At 35.2% G+C, this 23,394-nt stretch overlaps 2 long non-coding RNA genes across 2 annotated transcripts in view; both read right to left on the bottom strand.

Moving 5' to 3' along the window:
- Positions 1-12,639: 12,639 nt before the first annotated feature.
- On the bottom strand, positions 12,640-14,452 carry LOC127872738 (uncharacterized). The gene is made up of 4 exons (XR_008045765.1): positions 14,255-14,452; positions 13,919-14,123; positions 13,573-13,738; positions 12,640-12,840 (listed from the first exon to the last, which is right to left on the bottom strand). It is a non-coding gene; the product is annotated as an uncharacterized LOC127872738 (long non-coding RNA).
- Positions 14,453-22,807: 8,355 nt separating this feature from the next.
- LOC127875074 (uncharacterized) overlaps positions 22,808-23,394 on the bottom strand; it is a 1,450-nt gene continuing 863 nt past the window's right edge. Inside the window, exon 3 of the long non-coding RNA XR_008047250.1 lies at positions 22,808-22,978. This is a non-coding gene — a long non-coding RNA (uncharacterized LOC127875074). The remainder of the gene's footprint in view (positions 22,979-23,394) is intronic.

Below are 23,394 nucleotides of genomic sequence, written 5' to 3'. Positions count from 1 at the left end.
ATTTTTGCACATATTTCATAGCAATATCCTTTACATAAGAAAATTACACCAGATTTTATTTACCCCATTTTGTGGGTGCATGCTTTAAGCCAAAATTTGTTTCCCTCCAAAATCTTCATAGTTTTAGCGAGTAAAACTGATCACATGTACTATAGATCATATCATCAATGGTGTCATTTTAAAGTGCCGACTGAGTTTTAAGGCTGTCCATCTTTTCATTTTGATATTCCTTTCAACAATGAAATTATTCAAGTTTTAATTGATCCTGTTTTTCAGATATTTGCATTCAGTCGTTTTGATTTTCCGCAAAAACCTTGCATATATTGAGTGACCAAAGCTAAAAAAGAGTGCAATGCATCATATCATAACTTATATTTGTCTAAAGTGCTGATTGTACTTTATTAAGCTCCAAAGGTTCATAGTGATATTCCTTTGCTAAAGAAAATTACACCAGATTTTCAAGTTGTAATTTATCCTGTTTTCAGATATTTGCATACAGTCACTTTGATTTTCCGCAAAACCTTGCATATTTTGAGTGACCAAAGCTAAAAAAGGGTGCATGGCATCATATCATAACTTATATTTTTTAAAGTTCTAATTGTAAATTATTTAGTCCCACATTTTCATTGTGATATTTCATTTGCATAAAAAATTACACCAGATTGTATATACCCCCTTTTGCAGGTGCATTCTTTAAGCAAAAAATTGTTTCAATCCAAACTGTTCATACTTGTAGCGACTTAAACTTCAAATATAATCTATAGATCACATCACATATGGTGGAATTCAAAGTGCCAATTGAGTTTAATGGCTGCCCATATTTTAATGTTGATTTTCCTTTAAATAATGAAAGTATGCAAGTTTGAGTTTATCCTGTATTTCAGATATTTGCATTCAGCCGTTTTGATTTTCCACAAAAACCTTGCATATTTTGAGAGACCAAAGCTAAAGAAGGATGCATTACATCATATAATAACTGATATTTTTCTAAAGTGATGATTGTACTCCAAAGTTTCATAGTGATATTCTTTTTCTTAAGAAAATTACACCAGATTTTATACACCCCATTTTCCACTCTAGAGGCCACATTAATTGTCCAATCTTCATGAAATTTGGTCAGAACATTTGTCCAATGATATCTTGGGCAAGTTTAAAAAATGGTTCCGGTTGGTTAAACAACATGGTCACCAGGGGGCGGGGCATTTTTCCTTATATGTCTATATATGGCTATAGAAAAACCTTTTTAACACTCTTGAGGCCACATTTATTGTCCAGTCTTCATGAAACTTGGTCAAACAATGGGTCCCAATGATATCTCGGACAAGTTCGAAAATGATTCCGGTTGGTTTAAAAACATGGCCACCAGGAGCGGGGCATTTTTCCTTATATGGTTATAGTAAAAACATGTTAACAATCTTAGTCACATTTTAGTCCAATCTCCATTATGAAAAATTCTAATGTGATTATGATTTTTCTTCAGCAACATTAATACCCTGCCTCATACGATAATGACTCTTATGCTTACATGTTTGTTGTCTGCATAACTGCAGAATATTAGCTGTTTTCTTCCAATATGTTATTTTTAATATCAACAACTTGCTTAATGTATGTAATGTTTGATAAATTGCTTAATTTTTGTTATGCCTGTTGTATTGATATTTGTTCATGAATTATGAAGTTTTGATGAAATGTCATTAAACTGTAAAAAACTATGTTCATGCATTATTTTATTGCACAGACTAAAATTGTTACTTCAGAGGTTTATTAAGAGACTGTATAACATAAATGGTTGCAAAGGCAGGATCCTTTGTAGAAGCCGCGACACATTTCATTTAGTTCATCATTATGTACATAAGTGGACATACTTTTCAAGTTTAGATTATATATATGCTTTTTACAACATACGGAATCCATATGTTCTTTTCATTACCTTTTTTGCATTCTGGGCACTCATACACAACTGACTGAGGAATGTCCTGAACAAATTCACTATCACAATGTTCATCATAATTGGTATACCAAGAAGTAAATCCAAATATAAATCCTCGTCATACCATGACACAAAATCCGTCTAAGACATGGTGAAGAGACACAGAAAAGTGACGAAATAAGTGGATCGATATGCTAAATATTGGAGAATGGCACAGTATACGGGTCTGAAGATTTCTATACATATACTATAGGTGGTAATGTTATAATTGTTAAAATCGTGCATTGAATTTAGCGGTATTTAAAGAGAACAAAGCACATAAACAGTCGATTTGAGCAGACCAAGAATAGGTGCTCTCCATTAGAAGAAAAATGTATTCATTGCTTATTCAAGTTATCCTACAGGTAAATGGCATTCGGATTAATCCAATTTAAACACTCTCCTTTATTTGAATACTTTACCGTATTTCAAAGGCAATCTTTAAAAACCGGTAATCATTGGGGTTTTTTCAAACTGGAGCCGAATATAATCGCTAAATTAAAAAAAATGGCGTTTGATTTATTTGAATTGACACATTACAATTGTGTGATAATACCGCATACATTCTCATTTTAATAATACGCAACAAAGCGTGTTTTAGAAATGTTGATAAGCGCGTTAACTACCGTGGCAATCGACAAACAGTTGCGCGCTTAGACTTATCTCGCCAAAACCACGCGACGTGCGAGAGTTTGCCGATATTTGGCGAGCTGCCTATCTCTGTTATCTACGTCTCTGATGCCATACTTACTTATTTTGCACTCAAATACATATGTTAATATTTCAAGCTGAATTTAACGATACTTACCTGAAACGATCTAATTTTACTCCTAGGTCATCCCGCGTAATTCTTAAGGAATGTTATGTTTACATTAAATGGTCGATAACATATTATCGGAAAAAGTTGTAAATTGCTTTTGGGTAGGATTGCATAGTGGTGTGATAAAGTTAAACACATAACTTTTCTTATAAACTTTTTATGGTGATTTTTATTTTCTGCCATCATTTTAAGTGTTATTTTCTAAAACGAGCACATTCGGGTCTGACAACATTGGAAACCACATAGTTATGTACCGGTATTGAAATTTAATTGACCATTGTTAAGGGCAACCTTTGCTGAAGAAATATATCTGTACCCTTTATAATAGGAATGGGACCGAATATTCGAAAATCGGCGGAATATTCGAATTTAAATTTTATAGCCTTCACAACTCATATAACCAAACATATGATTAAATATAATGTGTAAGAAAAGAGTCACAACAATCTTATCGATTATGTCTAGTTTTATTACTTTAATTCCTTATATATATATTGTCTAAATAACCGTGATTTTAAATATCAGAAAACGATAGTTATGTTGCTCTTTTGGATACTCTACCATTGGGAATTGCATCGGGGTTATATTGAATTTCTTACCTTGTTATAATGTTTATGTTTTAAAGAACCTTTTCACTGATTTTTGCATGTATTGAAGTTTGTCATTAAATGCTTAATATTGATAAATGTAAACATTGGATCTAAAAAGCTTCAGTACAAAAAAACAAAACAAGAATACAATTAAAGAAAGAAACAAATGTTACCCTCAACTGGGTTCGAACCACTGACCCTTGGAGTAAAATTCTACCGCTGAAACCACTCGGCCATCCGTGCTCATACAATGTGAGACGTAGTTTATACTTTATATAAGAAATCATTGTAGTATCACATAATATAACGACAACTACAGAACTCTCCAAATTATTCAATCGTTTCGCGTTGCAACGCTTTATACATTTCATGTTTTGAAATCGTCAAAAGATGCATATAATGGATATTTTAGAGCATGGTAAATGTTCAGTATTACTGTTTCCTTACAAATATCATAACTACAACGAAAATTTGCGAACCTGAAACATTTTTTTATAATTTTGTCAAATTACCAAAACGTGAAAAGGCCCCTTTAAAACGTGTTTGTTTTATGATTAACTATGGGCTAAGTGTTAGGTTCGGAATGCCTTTAAAACGTTTTAACAGAATAGATTTTTGAAGTGACCATCTCAGTGCGTTGATCCCTTTTAAAGGGACCTTTTCACAGATTTTGGCATGTTTTGAAGTTTGTCATTAAATGCTTGACATTGATAAATGTTAACATTGGATATAAAAAGTTCCATTAAAAAAACAAGAATAACATTTAAAAAAAGTAGGTAATCCTCAGCAAGGCTCGACCCACTGACCCCTGGAGTCCTGGAGTAAAAAGTCTCCCAATTAGACCACTCGGCCATCCTTCCGGATACAATGACAGGTGTATTTTATACTTCATATAACAAATCCTCGTAGTTTCACAAAATATAACGACAACAACAGAACTCTCCAAATTATTAATTCGTTTCGCGTTGCAACGCTTTATAATTTTCGGGGTTTTAAATCGTCAAAAGATGCACATAATGGCTATTTTAGAGCATGGTAAATGTTCAGTATTACTGTTTCCTCACAAATATCAAAATTAAAACGAAAATTTGCGAATCTGAAACAACTTTTTTAAATTTTGTCAATTTACCAAAACGTGAAAAGGTCCCTTTAAATCTTATTTTTATATATTAAAGGGGCGGTCAACAAGATTGACGAAAAAAGAAAGTTCTAAAATACCGTGTTTTTTTTTTACAATTATTAGTTTATATTGATTAAAATATCACGACTGGTATATTACATTACTTGAAAAAAAGTTGTTAAATTATTATATTTTCAGTATATTCGGTAATACAATTTTATTGCGTATGTCTACCAGGTAATTTGAAAAGTTCTGTTGTTGTCGTTATATTTTGTGAAACTACGAGGATTGCTTATATAAAGTATAAAATACAACGCTCATTGTATGAGCATGGATGGCCGAGTGGTCTAACTGGTAGACTTTTTACTCTTTTTACTCCAGGACTCCAGGGGTCAGTGGTTCGAGACCTGTTCAGGGTTACTATTTTTCTTTTTATGCTCCCCCCCAAAAAATAGGGGGGAGCATTTAGTCGCCGCTTTGTCTGTCCGTCCGTCCGTGTGTCCGTCCGTCCGTGCACAATTTTTGTCCGGGCTATTTCTCAGCAATTTATGACCGAAATTCAATGAAACTTTATGGGAAGCTTCACTACCAAGAGGAGATGTGCATATTATCAGCCGGTTCTGGTCGGAGGATTTTTCACAGAAATATGGCCCTTTGAAATTTTCCATTAACTGTACATATAGTGCAATTCTTGTCCGGGCTATTTCTCAGCAACTAATGACCGGAATTCAATGAAACTTTATGGGAAGCTTCACTACCAAGATGAGATGTGCATATTATCAGCGGGTTCTGGTCGGATGATTTTTCACAGATTTATGGCCCTTTGAAATTTTCTACAAAAAAAATTCTTTTCCTCCCAACTACTGTGCCCTCAAGACGTTTCCTTTTATCTGAATATATAGTGCAATATTGTGACAAAAAAAACAACTTTGGGGAGCATCACCCGTCTCCGACGGTTTCTTGTTTTTATTTAATTCTTGATTCTTTTACTGGAGATTTTAAGATCCAATGTTAAAATTTATCAATATAAAGCATTTATTATTGCATAAACTCTATCTATAATGTCCTCTGGTGGGGTGCAGAAACTTGACAAAAGGAGGGCTTGAACGGAAGAAATCGTGCATTAACAAGGCGATTCACGTGCCGTTCAAGCCCTGTTATATGTTTTTCGTATCCATAATCTGGTCCACACGCAGTTACTACCCTTCTCCAGCCTTCGACGACGGCGTTCGACGACTTTCCAAGCATAAATGGGGAACTGAATAAGCACCAGTTTCCTCATGCATGCAGGGATAATGGCAATGACTATTTCAATCCACTTTTCAACTTATACCATCTGCACTGTCTTGACAACAGCTTTATTGTATTGACAACGTCAATGAAGTTAAGGTTATTTACTCAACACTTTCAAAAGACTATGCTGTAAATTTAAGTGATTATGAACCTTAAACGATCCTGCTGTAAATTTCAAAATAATTACTCATTTCTTAATTTGCGCGGCTGCATTTCAACTTTGCATTAATCCACTGCTTAAACACATTTTAGATCGTAAACTGCCTATCCGAAGGTAAAGCCTCGTCATTTTGGATGATGACCGAGTGAGGCATATGTAAAACACAACCTTGAACTGTATTGAAATAATCGAATTATTTTGTCGATGTCGAATGAACAAAACATTGTTTTCAATGATATTTTAATGTATTTTGGTATGTGTGATTTGTTTATGCAATAATAGCGAAAAGACACATTTCTCGGACATGATCATCTGCGGGTGCTCTCAAAATCCGTTCCTGCCCTCGTGCTGCGCACTCGGGCAGGAACGGATTTTTCAAGCGCCCGCAGATGATCATGCCCTCGAAAACGTGTATTATCCCTATATTGACGGTATTTTAGAACTTTGATTTGTTTTCGTCAATCTGATTGACCTCCCCTTTAAGTGTTCTGTTGTGTGTATTCTTCTGTATTGTTTAAGCAATATATCATGTTCCTGAAATGAAAGACCAGCGCATGGTATGAATTTTCGTATGCTGATATTTTTTCTTGAGTTTCATTGCTATATATCAGTTAAAAGCATGTAATTTTAAAGCCTTTTATTTGATAAATGAAATGGTTAATAAAATATACTTAAACATATCTGTACATACATGTGTACATGATTTTAGACAGTGTTTATCATTATAAAGTCAGTTTTGTTTATTGCATTGAATATTGTGTATCCTTTAACACAGTTTTTTTTTCTTAAGTATACAATTGATAATTTATTACCGTGTACTTTTTCTTTTCTCATAAGGAAATCAACGCGAACTGTTAAGTAACCCATTAGTAACGATTCAGCACGTTGATAGAATAAAAAACTGACACCATGGTCTGTTCTGGCATTCATGCACAGTGCATATTTTAAGACGGCTATCCCACCAAAAAATTGATCCAACACTTGCTCCTCTCCGCCAATGAGCCTAAATGGGTACCTGTGAGGGAAATAAGCCAATGCGCCGTGGCTGCATACTGCGCCGAATGTAAACGGACGACTTAAATCCCAGAGAGCGGGGGTAAATGTCAAAGAAGGTTGTAGCTGTGTCGAGTATCATAATCGGACTATTAACCCATGCCTTAGCATTCACTTTTATTGCTCCGTTAATGAGCCACGCTCATCATACAATGTGCAGATATCTTGCATTCTTCAGAAGGTATGGACAGATTGATTAATGGAACTGGCGGAGGACCGTAAGGAAAGAGCTCTTCGTACGGAGGCGGCGGTTCTTGGTTTGAAATGAGTTCTGTATAATCACCTGATGGCCTCGCTAGGTTACTGCACAAGACGGTACACACGTGATGGTGAAAGAACGCGTCAATCCCGTCAGATCCTAGGTCAGTGTCGCCATAGGTACCGTCTTTTGAATGAATGACCGGATTGGTAAGTGTGTACACACATTGATCCTCGACTCCTTGCAAGTTACACACCACGAATTCCCCACCTGATTCATGGTAGGTAAAATGTGCGAACGCTGCTAGAACTGCAATCTCTCGCTTGATTCCTGAGCCACAGTCAGTAACGAAAGTTACAAACTTCCCATGCAGACGTTCCTCGATAAGTAACGCTTCGTCTCTACCTAGTTTGAATTTCAGAAAACGAGCTACAATGGCTGTGACAGATGACCATTCGTCTATAATTGCTTCGATAGGCTTGACAAAACGAACCTACAAAATTGAAAACAAAGGTGCATAACAAGTCAGAGCATAATGTAATTGCATTCACAATATAGAATTTTTTTCTTTATAAAGATTTTTTACATGGAATTAAATATGTATTTTTTTCCATTTCTATCATTTTATTATTTTTTAAAAATAAAGAAGGCTCACAAATAACGAACCGTGTATTGGTTAATGTTGTGGTTGTTTTGTAAGTACGGTATGAATTTGGATGCCAAACGTTGTCCTGTCGTGCATCTGTTTATGTAAAGCTTCCAGTCACCAGGTTTTGCAACTCCCTGTTGTTTCTTTACCACCACGTCTGTCTTTGTAAAGTAGTTCCGTTTGTGGTAAACTACACCCTGTATAAGGATATTCAGGTTACTCCATACATGTTATCTTTATAATTATTTCGCCGTTATTATGATTTTTTAAGTGTAGTTTCAAATTTAAATAGACGTTCGAAGTGCGTATGTGTTAAAATACCTCTGATTTAAAGTAGTGTTTTATCAAGAGTTTCTATTCGGATAATTTTTTTGGCGGAACAAATAAACAAATAAAGCATTGCATTATGTCAACTTAGATTATGTCTTTAGACACAAATGATACACATTGTTTGTGATCACAAAAAAGTTATTCTTAAAGCCAGTAGTTTGCATTGTACCTAGGAAGAAGTTTTATTTGTTGGCAAATACACGCAAATATAGTATACGGGAAAACCATAATCGCTTTCGACCCGCTTGAGTAGTTAATACAGTAAGACCAACGTCTCTACGAAAGTGTTATATAGAGTCAAAGCTGACGTAAAAAAGTCCGTTATTTAGAAATACCCCGAATGATAGTTCAATCCGGTGATTATCAACTGATATGATCATAACATGGAATTTTAAATAAGGTAAATAATCTTTATAACGTAAATGTAATTATGAATTCTACACATAAAATTACGTTACTTTTGACATTGGCAAGCGCTCCCCGGCCTCATTATAGAGTGAAGTTTAATTTAATTTTGAATATTAGAATTTGATCCGAATGATTATGTCCCGGATCCTTATTTTGTTCATTGTATGTTTATTTGGATATTTCGCAATTTCTAACGGCATTCTAACGATATTTTTAACAACTCTTTATTTAAGGGTCTTGTTCATAAAAAGGCGAAATTACAAATTTAAAAAATATTGTCATAGATTCCGAAAAAGGAAATAGTTTAATCACAGGTCACTTGTAACTATGACCTATATTTAAAATGTTCGATGACGTCTATTTTTTTGACAATTTTGAAAAAAAAACTCTTGTAGTCACAGCTTTAAGAATACGCACGTAAGTCTGAATGGCCCGTTGGTAGCGTCAGAGACGTAGATACGTCTCTGGTAGTGTTTTTTTATAATGAAGAATATATGCTGCATCAAATATTTAATCCATTCCGCCGCCTATTTAAAACAAATACTTGTATTCAACATACATTTATATATTATATATGTTCAATATATTGCTCACCTTGAAAACATGCGTGCATCCTCGTGAGTTATTGCATTGTGGGTTAAACTCAAACGAAGCCCACACCGTTTTGAATCCGCCCCAGGGACCAGCTGCCAGTGTAGAGTTTACGGTTCCCATCTTTAGATTGCAATTTTCTTTATTTGTTCATTTAGTTAATATATGTGTTTACATTTCATATAATCTGTAATATTGTCATCTTTACGCACGTTTTTTATAATTCTGCTGTATTCTTCTCATGACCGTAAATAAAATACGATTTTAACCTTTAAGCTTAATTCCAACGTGGAGAAAAATGAATAACTTTGTTGTATTATTTGCCAACAAAGATTATCAATAGTATGCTTTCAGCTTTATTCTGCTTCGTTTTTATAACAACCTAACTGGGAATCCAGATGATGGTGAGACATGCAGTATTTTTGCGTCCTAATCATTGCACACGGTTAGCTGTTTTTATTTTTTATGAAATGATAAAATGTGTTCATTTTTGCTTATTGGTGAGGCATCCGACTTTTCTACATATAATGTAAACACAATGAATTCTATGTTATCAGATCGGCTGACAAACAACTCGTGATATTTACCTTGTGTTTGAATTGGTACCCGTAAAGAGTAATGCCTAAGTAGAAGTATATGTGAATAAATACATAAAAATGTATGCGCTATTAATGATAAGTCGCATTTGCATCGAAAGAAAACAACCAATGAGTTTTGGTTGAAATAAGGCATTAATTTGTATTTTAATTACCATACAATATACCAATACATTACAATCACACAATAATCTGCAATGTATAATAAAAAACAGAGTAAATAGAGGACCACGGATGAATAATGCTTTGCACCTGTTGGTGGAATGGTCGGTCGTTAGACCATTTCGTTTCTGAGAACGCTGAAAAGCTACCGTCATAAAAATTGATAGACTTGTTGCTTTGAAGATGAAAGCGCTTAAGGCACTGAAGTTGTTCGCTATTAAATAACTAAGACGCAACTCATTTTTCAAAATTAGGTTACAGCTTTTCTATCGCAAGTTTGAAATAAACAAAACCAATTGAAATGTATACAGAGTGTTTATTAGCGCACAGCTCGATATGTGTGCGTGCATTGTTTATCACCATATTTATGTTATAGAGATAACTTGAAAGAAATAACATCAGGATGTCCTTTTAAGACGTTCTGAAAGCATAGAAAATATGATAAAAATGGGATGATGAGAACCCAGTTAATATAAAGTTAAATTTGCATTCACCATCATATTTAATGAATATTGTTGGAATATCGAATACCTATCACACTAAGAATATAATTTCATGATGGAAATTCCCTTTACAAAACTTTTTGACACCATATACAAATGCAAAATTTACAGACCTTAAATGACCTTTACATAACGCCAGCAGACACGAAAGCATACATTCGAATATTTCATAAGGAAATTCGAGAGAAATTCTATGAGCTTTGGCTACATCACTGTGTCTGTGCACAGTGTAAAGGATGTAACACTGTTCAGTGTAAGGAAATCCGGACTAGTCTCCACATGTTCAAATTCCAATGATTTCTAATAGATTTTACGTAAATAACGATATGAAATCCCAAAATTTCACTTCCTGGTTGATGTCTGGGTTAAATGCCATCCTCAAGGAAATAACATGCTTTCGACTAAAACCAGACTAATTAATCGAATAATGGATTCTTAATGTGGGTAAAACATTAGGGATGATTTTTAGTGTTTTTCTAAATACCACTTTATTGCACACCGATTCTTTTGCGCGTTTCCATAAAGCAAGTTCGGGTCCAATTAAGCTTTTAACAAAAGTAAATCTACGATCTGTGGTACAAAACATGAAACTGTTACTTTATAAAAAACAAAGTCATATTAACAGTATACTTTAATTTTAGTTGTATATATATTAGTTGTGTCTTATTTTTTGTGAAAAAAGAAAAGTATTTCTAAATGCATGTTTCATAACGTGTCAATTTTCAAAGATGTAAGCCCATTGTTATACTTGTCATAATGTACGTTCATGGGTTACAGTACATCCGTACCGACGAACTTGCCTCATAACCGGGATATAATCGACTAAACAGAGAAATGTCCGGATTTTTCAACATATGATTCAAATATAGATCCCTCAGTCGTTGAGTATCGTTGCAACCCTCGAACCTAAAATCATAATAGGTCTGGATATAGGAAAGTATATAACTTTCATTTCTCAAATGTACTGAAAAAGAAAATGAAAACGATGATCATGCAAACTTTGTAGATGGCAATACATTACGACAATAAATCATTCAAAATGATCAAGAAAATGTTAGGTAAACTCTAACTTCATAACATGATCTACAATCGCAATCGTTAGGTTGAGGAGACCATCTTCCGTCATCTCTGCAGATCATCCAAGTTCCCAGTCTCTCGGGAGGACTCGGTGAGTAAGTCTTCTCGCAGGTAAGCAAGCAAAACTGTCCGTAATCTTGACTCCAGCAGCGTATCTGCATCCTTCACCCTATTGAAATATTTAAAAACGCAAAGAAATACAATATCATGCGTATCGAAAACGCAACCAATTGGACATTTACGCAAATTCTTCAATTTAATTTAATGCGTACAATATAAAAGCTTGATCGAAAATGCTTTGCTCATTTAAGGTATTTCTTCTTTGGATTTTTTTTTTTGCAACGCGGCGAGAGTTTCATTCAGCAAGCGCCTGGATGACGGAGAAGGAAAGCAGTCCAAATTATTCAATCGCTCTGCGGACTAGATTTCATAGTTAAATAAAGCGTCTTGCTAAAATTATTTACGACGACATATGCGTTTTCAAGTTGACTTGATATGTCGATGATTGTCCATGTATTTGTACTTTCAGTTTCTATAAAGATGCGAAATAAAAATGTCTAAAAGAGGTCGAAAGACGTCCGCGATTGTTGCGCCAAAATATCAGTCTATATGTTTGACAGTTACAAAGATGTCAGTTAACATTAGTTTTTTTTTAAGTTTGTACTAGTATTATGGACAGTTTCAAGGATTAAAGATGTTATAAAACATTAGTTTATTTAAGTTAATTATAATAGTTTATAGTTTGATTGAATCAATACAATTGTGCAGCTTCAACAGAAGTAAAGCAGCAATGATTTTAAGGTATGCATTTTTATAACTCATTTCACCATATTGCAAGAATGAAATCACCCTATTTTCCAAAATCAATGGGTGAAAACCGTTTTCGTTTTTCCCAAATGATTATCTGGGGCACTGCTCCAGTCATTGCAGAGAATAGCTCCGTGTTTCGGTACAAGAAGCGAATCGCATGGCGTTGCTAAAGGTATATTCACAACACTGTTACTTAGATGGAAATCTATGGACCGTTTCGCACTTATGTACTTGCCACAGTTTAGTGTGAACCTATCAGCATACGACCCAAGCTGGCAGGCGATTTCGGGACTCGAAACCTTGATGTAAGTTAATTGGAGAGACATCGCGAGACCATTATCAAGACTATCGTTGCTCTCGGCACGAGCCTGGTAAATCTGCTCCTGGATCATTATGGCTTCCATAGGAGAAAGTTGGTCGCGACCTTTTCCCGAAACGGTCCTGACAGCCGAAACCGACAGAGTATCGACAACTGAACGCTCCTTTCTCCCGGAAACTGTGTCGTTCAAACTGTAAATATTGTCTAGTTGTTAACAATGTTGATAAATCGCGACAACCCTTAATAATACTGTATATGCGGATTGTTTATAAAAGATAGCAGTGGTGAAACTGAATAACAGTAATTGTGATTTGAGAACAAATAGATTTAGTTAGAGTACGTGTCCATAGTTTCAGTAATTAATTAACTAAATTATCGTTAACGTCATTAATTTCTTTGTGTTCAGATGTAAACCAGTGACGTTCGAAAATCGCTTAAGAGTCTTTTGTAAAAATAACTACATGTCGGGAATAACCGTTTCAGCTCTACGTTTTACTGTGACTTTTATTGATATATTTGATAATTGTTTTGCTGGCAATTTTACGCTTATTAGTTATTTAATATTAAATTGCATTAGCACACTTTCTAGTTTAGTGCTTAAGAGAATTGTCATTAAATAAAGTTACCAAGCGGACGTACTTCTCGTTACTCATACCTATTTCACGACGAAACCTCTTAAATTTCGGTTCTCTTTTCTGCATTCATTTATAATGTATATTATAAATCTATAATTCACGATAATGTAACATTTCATTAAGAATAAAAGAAGAGTAATAACACGACCATGGTGCCTTCATCCTGGATTTATAATCAGTCTCGGTTTACATTTAAATAGAAGAACTAGCTGTAAGTTTTAGGTTTACACGTACCCACATGTTTTTAAGTTTTCAATGTGAACATCCATATTCAGATTAGGTACTTACCTCTACGTAAGAAGTGCTACAGTTGACTTCGAGCACACATTGCCCAAGCTGAATTGCAAAGCGGTGATACAGTTTTGCTTGATCTTTTCTTTGGCCGAATTGCAGTCACCTTCGTAGTAATAATACTCCTCCAGCTTGAAGTCAAAGAACGCATTGGCGGTGATCTCTGTTATCACAATGACAACCGATTAAAATATATTTAAATCTTGATGATGATGCAATTGATAATCACAACCACCACCAACATCTTCATCATAATCATCATCAACATCTACATAATCATTTTCATAAATAAACGCAATAACAATCTCAAAATCTCACAAACAGCAAAATAACAAGCATAAACCTGCACTTTTAGGCAAGGATTTGTCATCGTTCAGTCCTGTAAACTCTCCCCGGGTGTCGCTGCAAGTGAGTAGAGGATCGAACTCACAATCCTGGACCACGCATCCCTGTTGGCACTGTAGCACGCAGTAGGCGCCCCCCTGCCCACGTGTCGCACGAGAGCGCGCCATGTTCCGGTGTATTCGGGCGTATGCATGTATACTCAACTGAAAGGTTTATATGTGAATCTCATATAAGGTCAATAAATATTTTCAATTGTAGAATATGATATATTTCAAAATGTGAAATGCAGGCTGATTTCCCTTAGGGTATAACTTGCAAGTAGTGGTCTACTTACGTTCACAGAATGGTTGCGATTTTCCAAACGTCCATTGACCGTGCCACATATCGTTGGTGTTGAATGCTTCGCAATGTACTGTGTTCTCTCCTCTTAAAGTCGACCCCTCGTTGCACGTGAATTCATATTGTGCGCCGTACCTCCTCCACTCTGGACACGTGACTTTTGTGTAAGAAGGCGGGAACAATTTTGGGCACGTTATGACTAAAGAACCAAAGAGTGATGTTCAAATATTTCAGATGTATATTGCACACTTGATGTTGTTGCAACCATAATACTATTATATACATGTTTATAGCTTTATATAATGTGATACAATGTTATGCGATTGTTAAACGTAATTTTTTAAGAACCATATAGGTTTAATATAATGCTAAGTACACACGTTTCACTGTTAGTTGTATTTCACAGGTAGCGGTAATGTTCTCCATGTCCCAGGCCTGGTAGACCACGGTGTACGTCCCCACTTCCACCGCATTGCCCGCTGATGGTCCCTCGACCTGTCGGGAAACTGTGCTAGCCAAACCTGCATTGTCCGAGTAGACGGGCACCTGCCAACTAACGATGGCAACCTCACTAGACCGACAAGCGTAGAAAACCAGCGTTGAATGGCAATAAGTGTACTTTGGAGGGGAGACGTCTGCAAAATTATACGTAAGAATTATATACTGAAACCCGGTATACTCGCGGGTTGGCTTTTCTCGCGGTATTCCGTATTTGACACTTGGCTTTTGTTTAAAAGCCAACATTTGCGAGCTTCTTGTTCAATCTGCAAGAAAAAATATCTGCTAATAGCAATGGATTTTAGTTTTTTGTATGTCTAAAAATTATGCAAAACATAATTTGAAGCCGAAATTTACTATAAATCCATCTTGAAGTCCCCATTCAACGTGTTCACTTTAAGAATTGTGTTTGTCGTTTGCTAGCAGGTGCTTGGATCATAGATAATAATTAGTGTTATAATTCTTGAGGTTGAACAACAGTTGCTGTTATTTGTTTATTCGTGTTTTATTAAACATAAGTGCCATCTGTCCAATTTACTGCTTAAATACCCGATGTGATAAAAGATAACGCAAATGATTATTTCGTTAGTACCGCGTGAATACCGTATTGCAAGCTACATTGTATTTGACACACACATGCTTAATTGTTTAAACAATAACATAAATATATCGTATTTACTTCTTATTTCCAAACTGAAATTTCAAACTGATGGGTCTGTTTAACATTTTGATATATTAGTAGACCAATAGTTTTAATATAAACCCTCGATATATGTTGTCGTTGTAAATAACTGATTCACAAAGGAAAATGCAAACAAATGTAATTTCTGTTGCATAGTCAAATTGTACCTCGACATATCGGTTCATCTCCTGTCCAGTTTCCACTCGCATCGCACGTGCGCACTCTATTTTGGCCCTGCAAAATGCCGAAACAATTAGTGCACGTGTACTGACACACGCTCTTGAAAGAGTACCCGTCTTTACAGGTAATCGCCGTCTCCTTATTGCCGGGTACCAACGGGCCGCATAACCGAGCTAAAAACAGAATGTCTCTGGCTATGCATTTGCATTCGATATATATATATTGAATTATCAACGAGATCGTTTAATAACATCGTCGAAAATACACACATTTTACGAGCCGTGATATCATTTCTCATGTTAAAAAAAATCATTTTACTAAAGTAAACTATGCGTCTGGTATGTCAAATAGACCACCGTTTAAAGTTCTAACACATACAATATTCATAATAACTTTATACCACGAGCACTTGGTAAAACATGTGATAAACTGTTAAAATAGTATTTAGCAAGTTGATGCATCCATATTTGATGAAGAGTTATAAATGTCACAATATACTAGTATATGATTGTGTTAATTGTCAGACAATACTTACGATTACAAACAGGCTGGCTGGGGACACTCCACCGATCGTGTGCCAGACACTGTGTTGTCTCCAAACCCTGCAGAGTGTACTCAGGATGGCAGCCAAACTTGCAAGCAGTTCCTACAAGCATTTGGTCCGTCAGATCACACGATATCCAACCATTGCGTACCGTTGTCCAGCGTTTACAATAGTGTGCTGAAAAACGCACATTATTTCCATCACCATGCTGAAAAACGCACTTGATTCTCATCACCATGTTGAAATACACGCCCGAATTCCACCAGTATCTTGACAAAACATAATATCAACCGCCTGTGCCAGAAAAAACGTTGCAACCAATATTGTATAAATTCACCTAGGCATATTCAATCATATGAGTATGCGTACCTGTAACAGTAGCCGTGAAGGCGCAGGTAGCCGTGTTTCCACTGCTGTCCTTGGCCATGTACCTGATCACATAAGCACCAGCATAAAATATCTGCCCTGGACCAAACCCGTTTATGCGTTGCGCCCTGCATAATAAAAGGCAAAAACATGTGTGTCCGCTGCTACCAGTTATTAGGGTGGAATGCATCGTGAAAAGTATGTTATTTTCTAAATGTTTATTTTAATGTTATTCAAATTTTAATGTTACGGTATTATGATAGGATAAGGAAATAATCCAAAGTATGCATTATTTTTGGTTCAACAATTCGTATATAGTTTAATTTATTAATAAGTAATGATCGCTTGAGTTTAATTTTCAACTGTTTCGCGTAAATCTGAAAAAAAATCAGTATGGTTCCGAAGTAGACGTACATGAAAGCATTATGTTGTTTTCTTTCTTACCCAACTCTGCCATCCCAGTTGCCCCATGCCGTTGGTCCTGTCCATCGAACTTGAGAAAAGAAGCGCTTACGAGGGTCTGTAAAGTAACGGAGATTTCCCGGACAATCAGACAGCGTCGGTGGCGTATGATCTCGTATTCGTCGTCTGCGTGGAATGCATGCGCGATATAATTTTTGTCCATGCAAAATCAAAATCAATAATAAAAGAAGACTATGAGAATCATGCAGTTTATTGAGTTCGATTTTGTAAGTGTGAGCTTCAAAAAGTTTATTACAAATGGGAAAATCCCTCAAGATTGGAGTGTGCGGGACGATGACAAGGAAGGAAAAACACTTTTCTAAAAACCCTGACGTCATATAAATAAACAATAACAAAGATCTGTCACAACGCAAAAGCCATATTGTAGTTTAACAAACATAATCAATTGAAGACTTACATATCAAATACTACATTCCTGCTGTCAGATTGGTAATAAATTTAGCGAATCTCTTACGCATTTGTAAAATATTGTCGATTCATGATCAATTCAGTTCCGTTCCACGTATGTTCTTTCTTATATCAGCAATGAAGATTCACTTTATTGGGTAATCTCATACGTTTATACTAAGATTACTCAAGTTCCACTTAGAAAGAATTATTATAAATGACTGGTAAAATACCACAGCTATATTGCATTCATTTAAACATTAGGAATGTCTCTTTACAATAGCATCGAGTTTATTCACCTCCGTCTATTTTAGTGCTTTCATCGAATGGGTTTTAACTAGATCAATTTTAAATGCACTGAGTGCTTTACAAACCACTTTCGTCTGAAAAGGCAAAAAGAATACTTCGAGCCTATCAGTTTTTTAATGAAGATGTTTTTCATTTGTTGTTGTTGTTTATTTTCATTGAAGAGGTAAATGCAAATTGATTGGAATGCTTAAGGCTAACGATAAAGTAGTCCGTGGCTGATTTCGGTGGATTATCGATTTTAAACCTTGAGATATCACTGAAATAAAAATCACTAAGAGTGGATAATCTACCGAAACAAACACATTGTCTTCAATTCAATACTTTTTTCTTTTTGTTGACATTTAAAACGGATCTATGAGTAGAATTTCACGAGAATACTGCGTTGTTACGTCAAAGTAAAAACGACACTTCACTTATTTAACAATGATAGTTCGGAACAAAGGAAAAGTAATATAAGTGAAGCTTAGAAAAATATAGAAAAGTCTAGTTATTATTCTTTATTTCTATTATGGTTGATATATTTCGATAATATATATTTAATTTCAATTGTCAGTTTTCATTGATTGAAGTATTCTAAAAGCACAATCAAATAATTTATATTTCATTATTTCCATCTTATTTCTTCGGAAAGCATGACTAAATAATACGTGTTAAATCAATAATCAGTTTGCAAAGTGTATTGAATGTTTCAACAGATTAAGTTTAACAAGATTTAAGAAAAACGAATTCTTCTGCTACAGATAATCGATATTACAAGTCTGAATACACAATTTCATCGCGACATACTGCAAGCTTGCGCTGGCGACTAGTTTGAACAACATGCCGCCCCATCGACGGTAATAGAGAGCGTGTCAACAAACAAAGTAATAAAGCAATACATCATTGTAGTTACAAACCGGGGGTACGTTTGATATATGGCGCTATTGTTTTGTTTTACTCTTGAACATTTAACTAGCGAACTGCGGGGATGGTCTATTAGCGATGACGGAATTGGCACATTTATGTTACTAGCGATTAAAACCAGTTGAGACATCGGGCGGCTTATTTTTAATGTTTTGTTAACCAATATAAAACACTATTTGTTCGCGAAAATAAAATGTTTTAAAGTCACAATTTTTTCAAGATTTATATTCGTGGATTAAAACTTGTCAAGTTAACGTCGTATTTGTTTTTATCAAAAATTTATGCAACGATGCCACCACTACCATCTGAAGCAGGTTTCATTTAAGAAAGCAATTTATTAAACTCATTTAATTATTTAACATCAATACAAAAGTTATTACAAAAATAAAATCATTAAATTTAATATAAGTGCCATTGCTTAAAAGTTGCGCGGTACGGTACTTAAAGCCACACAACTTGTTTGGCATAGTAAATTTAAGTATAAATAAGAAACATATTTTATCTATGCCAATTAGAATATATATGGTGCTTACAAGGTAGAAATCCGTCTTTTTTGCGCTTTGAAACTTAAAAATAATCGCGTTTGTCGAAATGGACGTATACGTCTAGAAATCCTACTTTCTGTTTTAAAAGCGCTACAGTTTGAAAAATGATAAAGTACTTGCTAGCTAAGCTATAGATTTAATTTTATCTATGCCAATTAGAATATATATGGTGGTTATAAGGTAGAAATTCGTCTTTTTGTGCTTTAAAACTTAAAAATAATCACGTTTGTCGAAATTGACGTATATGTATAGAAATCCTACCTTCGGTTTTAAAAGCGGTACCGTTTGAAGAATAATAAATTACTTGCTAAGTAGGCCATAGATGTAATTTTATCAATGCAAATAAGAATATAATCTGGTGGTAACAAGGTAGAAATCCGTCTTTTTGCGCTTTAAAACTTAAAAATAATCGCGTTTGTCGAAATGGACGTATACGTATAGAAATTCGTCTTTAGGTTTTCAAAGCGGTACCGTTTGATAAATAATAAGTAATTATTTTGTGCATGTTCTGCATATACATGTATGTTTGCTAATTTATTTGAACTGTGGGATAGTTTTAAACAATTATTTACAAACATTTTAATGTTAAAGCGGGTATATACGATCTTGTCAAATATTTATTAATTAATATAAAATGTATAAAAAAACTTATTATACATATATTTCAATATAAACTAAAATAAAAGTTAAGAAGAACATGTGTCGAAAAATGCTAAATAAGCCAGATCTTTAATTCTGAAACCGAAAAAGGCTGTACAGCCGAATTCGCCAGCATGTATATCATGCATGTACGATGTGAATCTAAATTTAGTTTAACGGTTCATCTGAAATTCCTGCAGCGATATCGATTCATACGACACACGAACACTTACTAAAAAGACGAATGCATCGGTTATTGTAGGAAAATAATTACGAATTATCTTCGTCAAAATCGGCTCGGGCGCTAATTAGTATTTGCTGCATTTTATGAAATTCGTCTTAAATGTATCATTTTTCTTACATATTGTGTGTTATTATAACATATTTGTATCAATATTTTACAATTCAGCACATATACAAATCGTATATACCCGCTTTAAGGTAATTTTAGATTAGAAAAATATAAAAAAATGAACACAAAACACAGCATTATTGTAAGCAATACTACGCGAACGTATGTAAGCGGCCCAACCAAAAATAAATTAATAACACGTGATAGTGAACATTGTTTAGTACTTAAAACTTTTAATCAATATGCTTTTACGCAGAAAAAATAAATACTAAATAAAACATACATTTACAAACTTACTATGATAAATGATATAATACATTTTTATTAAGAAACTGATATGTTTTCAACGCAAGCGATCTCAAATTACTTTCGTTTGTATAGAGTACTTGTACGAGCGGTATGACATGTTACACGTATACATTGTACTTAACAGTTTTACTTCTGATGGTTTATCGGTTAATCGGTTAATAACCGGTTACGGCAAAAGGTTAACTGGTTAATGTTTTTTTGTGCAACCTCTTGCATCGCTACTATATAAAGATCAACAAACACATTCGAAAATGTGCATTTTTTGTATTAAGTGAAAAGGACCATTTCAGCCCATTGATGCGATAACGTTTTCCGAAATGTATGACATTATTTCACTTTCTAAATAGGAAGTGTTTTGCCGAAGTGAATGCTTATTCGGGATTGGCAACAGGTCAATCGAAATGAATCTTTCTGAACTGCATAGATTCATTGTCGATGTATACGCTCGGTTCCATTAGTGGAGATATATCAAGAAAGAACCGCTCCGTTACATGTAATTGGTTTGCAAATGTAGGTGTGTTAATTTATTGCTTATTTGTCATCGAAGAATACCACGCGATTGAAGTGCCTTCCGATGATTGCTAATATGTTTTACGTAAATAACGATATGAAATCCCAAAATTTCAATTCCTGGTTTCTCTCCTGGTTTAATGCCATCCTGTTGAAAATAACATGCTTCCGACATGACCGGACTAATTCTTCGAATAATCGATTCTCAATATGGGTAAACATTAGGCATGATTTTAGTGAATTGTCTCAACATCACTTCTTTGCAAACCAATTCTTCGCGTTTTCATAAAGCAAATTCAGGCTAATAAAGATTTTAACAAAAAGTAAATCTTCGATTTGTAGTACAAAACATGAAACTGGTACTTTATGAAAAAAAGGTCATATTACAAGCATACTTTAATTCCAGTTGTATATGGCATATATATTAGTTTTGTCTTCGTTTTCGAGAAAAAAATATTTGACAAGTATTTACAAATGCATGTTTCATAACGTGTCAATTTTCAAAGATGTAAGCACATTGTTATACTGTCATATTGTACGTTCATGGGTTACAGTACATCCGTACCGACGAACTTGCCTCATAACCGGGATATAATCGACTGAACAGAGAAATGTCCGGATGTTTCAACATATGATTCAAATATAGATCCCTCAGTCGTTGAGTATCGTTGCATCCCTCATACATAAAATCAGCATAGTTCAGGTGATAGGACAGTATATAACTTTCATTTTGCAAGTGTACTGAAAGAGAAAATGAACACGGTTATCATTCAAACTGTGTAAATGGTAAAACATCACGACAATAAATCAATCAAAATGCTCTCGAAAATGTGTGCAAAATTCAATCGTGATAACATGACTTACAATCGCAATCGTTGCGTTGGGAAGACCATCGTCCGTCATCTCCGCAGATCATCCAAGTTCCCAGTCTCCCGGGAGGACTCGGGGAGTAAGTCTTCTCGCAGGCAAGCAGGCAAAACTGACCGTAATCTGGACTCCAGTCATTGCAGAGAATTGTTCCGTGTTTTGGTACAGGAAGCGAATCGCATGGTGTTGCTAAAGTTATATTTACAACACTGTAACTTATTATGCGATAAAAAACAAATGACGATCAAAAATAACAAAATAAATAAATTTATAAAAGTGCGGCGATTATATATATCATTGTATTTTATACAGAAAAATAAAAAGAAAAAATACGTTGACAGACACTATCTTAAAGGGCTTACGTCTCACAGTGATGTTGAAGACACATTCTGTCCTTAACCCGTTCGTAAGTTTTGTGGCCGAGTACTGGACTGTGAAGTCGCCCCAGGGAAACGTGTAGCTGGGGACCTCATAGTTAGAGGCGAGTTGTAATTCTGTGTTCATTGGGTCACTAAAAACCGGTTGTAACCAGTTAACCTTGTGTGTTCTTTCTGTTGCATTCACTCGAATGCTTTTTGAGCAATTTGCTACCTGTGGTGGTTGAACGTCTAAGAGAAAGCAAACATAATATTAAAATACGCACTGTGACGTGCAAGGATTCAATAACGGTGCGCATGTAATTTAACGACATAAGGCATGCAGTTTTAATAAACTACCTAAATTGCATGTTTTCCCAGCCCAGCCATACCCACAGGCGCATTTAAAGTCATCTATGAGATTTGTACACGTAGCTTTGTTCATGCATGGGGAACTATTACAGCTTTCTGCGACTGAAATGGAATACAATTGCAATAAACTACAAAAATCAGGAGGGCGGTATCTTAAACGTAACGCAGTAAACTGTTTCATTTGAATTTTACTCAGAAACAGTTAGAATTTATTAAAGATATCAAAGCGTAATGACTTACATTTGCAGACAATGGGTTCGCCACTCCATGTGCCGTCACTTTGACATACTCGCTCTTTACTTCCTTTAGTGGCATTGTATCCACGATCGCATGCATATTTAGCTACGTTCCCGAGGGTTAAACCTGGGACTGTCACAATAGCATTAACATTGGGACCTGGATCGCCACAACTGACAGCTTCAAAATAGACATATATATGCATCTTATAACATCATATTTGAACATAAGTTTGCTAACTACAAACATTTATTTAGCGTACAGTAAATTAACAAAAGCCTATATTGTAACTGTATTTATTATTAAAAAAGATCTGTCTGTCTGTCTGTCTGCCTGCCTGCCTGCCTGCCTGCCTGCCTGCCTGCCTGCCTGCCTGCCTGCCTGCCTGCCTGCCTGCCTGCCTGCCTGCCTGCCTGCCTGCCTGCTGCCTGCCTGCCTGCCTGCCTGCCTGCCTGCCTGCCTGCCTGCCTGCCTGCCTGCCTGTCCTGTCTGTCTGTCTGTCTGTCTGTCTGTCTGTCTGTCTGTCTGTCTGTCTGTCTGTCTGTCTGTCTGTCTGTCTGTCTGTCTGTCTGTCTGTCTGTCTGTCTGTCTGTCTG

This window comes from Dreissena polymorpha, chromosome 3, assembly GCF_020536995.1.
Source record: "Dreissena polymorpha isolate Duluth1 chromosome 3, UMN_Dpol_1.0, whole genome shotgun sequence".
Lineage (NCBI taxonomy): Eukaryota > Metazoa > Mollusca > Bivalvia > Myida > Dreissenidae > Dreissena > Dreissena polymorpha.
Note: the sequence above shows the minus strand (reverse complement) of the source record. Positions and strands in the feature narration are given on the sequence as shown.